The following is a 6,746-nucleotide window of genomic DNA, read 5'->3' on the forward strand; positions in this document are numbered from 1 at the left end:
GGTGTAATCTGGGGAACCGGGTTCGCGTCTCCGCTCCTCCACATGCAGCTGCTGGGTGACCTTGGGCCAGTCACACTTCTTTGAAGTCTCTCAGCCCCACTCACCTCACAGAGTGTTTGTTGTGGGGGAGGAAGGGAAATGAGAATGTTAGCCGCTTTGAGACTCCTTCGGGTAGTGATAAAGCGGGATATCAAATCCAAACTCTTCTTCTTCTCTACCTTCACTTTCATGACCCATCACCAACAGATGTGAGTAAGCTTCAAAAAAGAGAAAGAATTCCTGACAAATATACATGCTCATTGTGCAGCGAGGGAGGGAATGCTAGAAATATAAACTTGCAAGAATTTCATTTTACTTGGGTCAATTTTATGCTGCATGCTCATAGTTCATTTACAAACATGTTGGCAGTCTATACATTATATTAATTAATGGAACCCTTTTGTGTTGAAGCAAAAGATCTTTTTTAAAAAAAAATGCACAATCTTGAAGTAATTGAAGCCCTAATTATGGTGCACAAAGAGCAAAAACTCTTTTGTAAGTAGCTCTAGCGCTTGGAATTTGTGCAATTAATTGTAGCGCTCACATCTTCTTTCCCTAGTACTTTATTTCTTAAAGAAATTTGGAAGTCTAGAATCGGAAGGACCTTCAAAAGTCATCCATTTTAATCTCATGTAATGGCCAGGAACCACCTAACATCTTTAAACAGATTAAGCTGCTCCTATAATGACATATAATCAAATTAAATGATAGTATCCTGAAACTGAAGAGTTGCAGGGACAGGTTGAAGCCCCTGCAGCAAATGTGTTTGTAGAAAAAAGGGGGAAAGTAAGAAAAAAATGGGCTGTGTACATGCTATACCTTTAAAGCACATTTGAAGCATCTTCTTTCCCTCAGAGATTTCTGGGCACAGGAGCTTACCCCTCACAGAGTTACAATTCCCAGCATCTGACAACTACAGTGCCCAGAATTCTTTGAGGGGGAAAATGTGTTTCAAATGTCCTTCAAAAGCTTAGTGTGTATGCAGCCTTAGCGAACAAACAGTTAAGCATGATATTTTTCCAATAGCCATTCTGGAAAAGACAGAAAAAGGGGAGGCAGGGCAGAAGCGACTTTTTTTATAACGAGTCATACCAATGGTCCACATTAAGAGCAATAAGGCCTGCACCAGCAGTTAGTACTACCAGATCTCTGAAGAAAAGACTTACCATCATTGTGGCAATTTGTCCTCCTCAACATTTGCCTTTTGCTGTTGTCAGTCTCCTCTGGATGAGAGATGGAAGAGCCAGCTGTATGTTATCCAGCCTGTATGTCAGCCATATGTCATCTACCCCTCATCTCTGAACTGTATTTGGAGTGCAGCAATACAAGTTCCAGAAACTTTCTTGTTGATTAACTCTTATTTTGCTTCTGTATGCCAAATGGTTGATTCTTGACATATTTTAATTTACTGGCCTGTAATTTGTAAGTTTGAATTGCTAACGCTCTGTATTTTGATGCTTTGAATGTTTGCTGTAAGCTGCTTTGGGCACAGCTCATTGTAGAAAAGTGGAATATAAGTAAACTCTATCAATTGATGTTAACTGATGGGAAGTTTTCTTTCTGTACATTCTTTTCTCACCACCCTGGAATGTTCAGTTCACATTGAGTTCATGAAACATCATATCCTGACCTGTTCTTAAAGCATGGTTGACCACATCTACTATCAATCATTAGTTATAGTTTAAGTCTGCTATATCAATCACTGGTAATTGTTTAATATGAGGTCTTCACGCCTGTCCAACTCTGTGTTCCTTTTCCCAACCTTTAATCTATTGATGATTAATGTCTTATATGCAACCCTTGCAATGTATTTGTGTTAACCAATCAGCAACAAGCACATACGTGGCAATGCTGTAATATTCAATAAAAGGGACTCCCCGAGACATGCCCGGGAGATGCCTCCCATATGACACTTGCCATTCGTCTGTCGTTTATTTCAACCCAACATCTGGTGACCCTCGACGTGCCAGATCCCTTCACGCAGCCTCCGTACTTCACTCAACTGGAAAGGTCTCAGCGCACTACTTCGTGAGTATGGGGAGGGGGGCTGACAAAGTTCCAACAGGAGCATGCCAAGGAGCTGCTTCATCTCGTTAGACAGCGGGTGGCGGGTGCTCATATTTCTTTGAGAATTGAACAATTGTTATGTGAGATTGCTTGCCAGTGCCCCTGCTACCCAGAGTCAGGCTCTCTGGGATCAGAAGCTTGGCAAAAGATCGGAAAAACCCTCTTCACAGAACCGAGGGCTCCGATTCATTGTCTGCTCACTTGGCAGAAATGTGCAGATGCCGTCGCTAAATTAGGACCACAGGCATCTCCGGCGGCCCCTGCTCTTTTAGCCGCAGCAGACAATCCCCCACCTTACCGAAAGCTTCTGCCTCCATCACAACCTTGCCAACCTCCCTCCCTACGCCTCAGCCCACATCCACCCCCCATCCCTCCTTCGCCTGCCTCAGCCCCTGCGCGCTCTCCTACAGGAGCTGTGTGCGCCGCACTTTCTCAAGCTAGGCAGCAATGGCTCCTCTCCTTAGAGGAAGAGGCTGGATGGGCCGGCAAAATGCCATCTGCTTTCCCTATCTCCTATGCAAACCCCAGCACTGCACAACAACAGATTATGTATGAGGCGCTTCCTTATTCTGTTCTGAGAGAATTAAGGAAAGCCATTACTGATTCTGGTCTAAAATCTTCTTATGTGCTAGGGATGCTGGAGGGGATCGCAAATGGTTACACAATGCTACCTCAAGATTGGAAAGATCTGATGTGCATGCTTTTATCTCCGGCTCAGTGTGTGGTTTTTGAAAGTGAATTTAAGCATAGCGCAGCAGCCCTGGCTGATCCACAGCATTCAGCCAATCAACTTTTTGGTGCTGGTCCGTATGATAATATACCAGCCCAGGTGCAAGTGACACCTTTACATTTCAGTCGCACCGCGACCTGTGTACAACGCGCCTTTCGGAAAGTCCCTGTCTCAGGGCAACCGCTGAGCTCCTTCGTTAATATTAAGCAACAACATTCGGAGCCTTACCATCAATTTATAGATAGATTGAAAGAATCAATCACTAGGCAGATTGATGACCCTACAGCTCAAAATGAACTGATGAAAAAATTGGCTTTTGAAAATGCAAACACCGATTGCAAGAAGGCTTTGCAGTCAATCATACATCGCCCTAAATATGACCTGGCCGATATGATTCAAACCTGTGCAGATGTTGGCAGCCAGAGCCATGTGATGTCTTTGCTTGCCGGTGCAATCCAGGCTGGCAATAAGCCTACAGGCAATTGCTTCAATTGCAAACGCCCAGGTCATTTTGCTAAACAATGCAGAGCCCCTGGCGGGGGAGCAAACAGGAATGGTGATGCCAATAAGGCCAAGCCTTCCAAAAAATGCCCGAAATGCGGAAAAGGCTATCATTGGGCAAATCAGTGCAGGAGTTCGGGAAACTCCATAGGGGCCCTGCTCTCGGGCCAGGACAAATAGAGATCCCTCTGCCGTTAGCTTCCGCATTTGAAAATTTTTCTAAGGATACACCCTCTGATTTCACCATTGATTTAATCAAGAAACCAAAGACGCTGTTTTACCTGGTGAAATTGTGCTCATGCCCACCCAATTGGCGGGCCCACTTCCACCTTTGGAATCTCAGGAATCTTTTTTCTAGTTCCTCTGAAAATTTTTCTTACTGGGACAACAATCCCCAAACTGGTGCCCTCCTGTCAATTGGCCATACTGGAAAGGACTGATTGAGTTATGAGTTAAAAACATCTGGAGGCACCAGGTTGACAAAAGCTGAACTAGACATTCTGGAAGATCATGCACTTGAAATTTGTGCTGTGTATTACTAAGTTCCTGCCTGTCCACCACTCTGATTCTTTCTCCTAATGACTACAAAAACTTTGCAATCTTTGTCTCACTCAGCTTAGAAAATGACTTTCACATGGGTTCACAGTATAGAGCTGTGAACAAGGGAAGCAGCTTTCCTTATCTGGAGTTGAAGACACTTAAAAGACATTTGCATTTTAAAAATATAATTAAACCTGATTTGTTTAAATGTAGAACAGGGAAAACATTTTGCAACAGCCAAATGGCCTGAGGTCCCTGCTATCTGCCAAACATAATTTCTTGATTGACAGAGGATTTGAGGATAGATGAAGGCATTTGAAATAGCCACAAAATATTCAGCATCCACTTACAAAGCTCTCTTCTCTGCTCATATAATAAGGGGTATTCCCCATGAAGTATTAAACTGCAGTCCAGGTACTAATTCAGAGATTCCAAGGCTTCACACTTTGCATGTCCGTCATTCAAATGACTGCTGCGCTCCCACGGAATGGTTTGCCTGTAGTAGTAGAGTTTCTGAACAAGAGCAGTTCCGCTTAAACTAGGCTTCCAAACAACATTACCACATCAGCTATACACTTTTTTTGGGGGGGGAGAAGGAATTTTGCAGTGGTGAACACTCCTAATCTGCATTGTGAAGGACAGCACACAAATGTGTTCCAACGTGAGGCCGTTGAAAGGAGTTTCCGCAAGGTGACCATAAAGCATAAACTAATCTGATTTCATGCACTTGGTTTTCTCTAATGGTGAGTTCTTCATGGAAGTCATTTGCGGTCTCCATGGGATTGCCTATTGTTTTATGCACTTTTAATTCAGCCATGTATGCATTATCCTGGAAGCATGTGGGTGTGCTATGGGAACCAAAATACATATGACTGCTATGACTAAAGAGGTGCATTTCTTTCTCCTCTTTTATCATGGCAGTTGCATGTACTAATGTACAGATGTCTGTTTTATATAGCAGACGGTTGTTAAGCAGCTTAGAATACTATGAAGACAGGAGTATTACATGTGATTGCAGCCACTTAGCTGCCCCCTAAAGAAAGTTCTGAATGCTAAGTACATTCCAGTTGCTAAAGACAGAATGAGCACAGAGTGTACAATGGATGATTATTTGAATGCAACCATTGTAAACAGCTATCATGGTTTACCAGACGTACAGTACCTATCCCTTAGTTTTATGATTATAGTCAGCAATATTCATTACCATAAAACTAGCTATAAATATGTATTTAGAGAGTACATTATAAACCAATAGGTTTCTTAATGGTTCCCATGCACTATAAAACAAATAGTGTAAAAATGCAGGAACACAATATGATCTGTTATAATTTTGTTTTGTTTTTAAAACAAAGACAAAGATGTGTGAATTATTTCTCTTGTGCTGTCTTGAGGAAAATGGGAGGTGTGTCAAAAGGAAAATCAGAATAGACAAGATGGCTGATTACTGGTTTTAGCCTTTACTGTGAAGGGTTGACAAACTTGTCATTACCAATATCAGTTTTCCATATAAAACATTTGCAAGTATGACATAGCAGAGGTGTTTAATGCTATTGCTGCAAAACGTGAAATACAAAGTCATAAAGTGATTCCTGCAAATAATGCACTTGTAGAGAATTGGGGCAGGAAGAATAGTTGGGCTTCATAAGCTGCTTACATGGCTTATGAAGTCAGTCTGTGATAAAATAAAATAGCTAATGCTATTCAACAGAAGGATAGCATCCTGGTCAAGGGAAGTAATAGTACCACTCTATTCTGCTTTGGTCAGACTACACCTGGAGTACTGTGTCCACTTCTGGGCACCACAGTTTAAGAAGCATATTGACAAGCTGGAATGTGTGCATAGGAGGGCAACCAAGATGATCAATGGTCTGGAAACCAAACTTTATGAGGAACGGTTGAGGAGGGGTATGTTTAGCCTGGAAAAGAGGAGACTGAGAGGATAGTCATCTTCAAATATATGAAGGGCTGTCACATAGAAGATGGAGCAAACTTGTTTTCTCCTGCTCTGGAGGCTGGGACCTGAACTCTAAAATTCTATGATTCTATGAAGGCTGCTCATAAGGCTTACTCCTTGCAGACATCTGCACCAAGGCAGGGATATCCATTCAGGGGCACACATGAGAAGTAGCAAGTAGAAAACTGACCTGTGGATCAGGAAGTTCCTTCTTCAAATCTTGCTTCTGGCATGAATTCGTAGGTCACTGCAGGTAAACTACTCCCTGCCAGGCCACAGTTATCCACTACCATCCATCTGCAATATGGGAGATAATAATACTGACTTACCTTACAAGTTGTTTGTAAGGACTACTGCTAGATAATGCATGTGAAATGCTTTGAACACTTGGAAGTGCTGTACAACTGTGAACTCTAATTAGATTAGGGTCACTAATTGGAAAGAATATTTCATCACCTTATATGAACAGCTGACAGTTTGGACAGTGACCAAACGGGATATTTGTCACAAGTGTGATTAATTAAAGGTATCTGTTGCTAATTAGTCTGACTTCTCGGTATATTTTGATATTACATTGCAGAAATTAGTATAAGACCCCTGAACAAAATGATGTGGTTGTACAATACTCGTAACTGTGTATTTTACTTTGCATGAGATTTCCAAATGAACAATTATTATTCCCAAACTGTGACTTTTGGCAGAGGAACCTGCTGAATTGGTCAAACTACTTTTTTTGCTAGGTTAATAGTGTCAGCTGTTCTGTACTGAATTCAAAGTTGCACCCCAAGATCCCCAGGACCCACCCCCAAAATAACTTCACACGGACACTTATTTTAGTTTAAGTTTTTGGGCAAATTTTGGCCACAACTTTATTGAAATACAACCACGTGAGCAGTATTGGCTTAGGCATTGACT

The 6,746-nt window shown here is 42.0% G+C and overlaps 1 long non-coding RNA gene across 1 annotated transcript; it reads left to right on the forward strand.

Moving 5' to 3' along the window:
- Positions 1-206: 206 nt before the first annotated feature.
- Positions 207-6,374, forward strand: LOC310707716. The gene is made up of 2 exons (XR_014526686.1): positions 207-248; positions 5,955-6,374. It is a non-coding gene; the product is annotated as an uncharacterized lncRNA (long non-coding RNA).
- Positions 6,375-6,746: the final 372 nt, after the last annotated feature.

Source organism: Podarcis liolepis, assembly GCF_965112155.1.
Source record: "Podarcis liolepis genome assembly, chromosome: 5".
Lineage (NCBI taxonomy): Eukaryota > Metazoa > Chordata > Lepidosauria > Squamata > Lacertidae > Podarcis > Podarcis liolepis.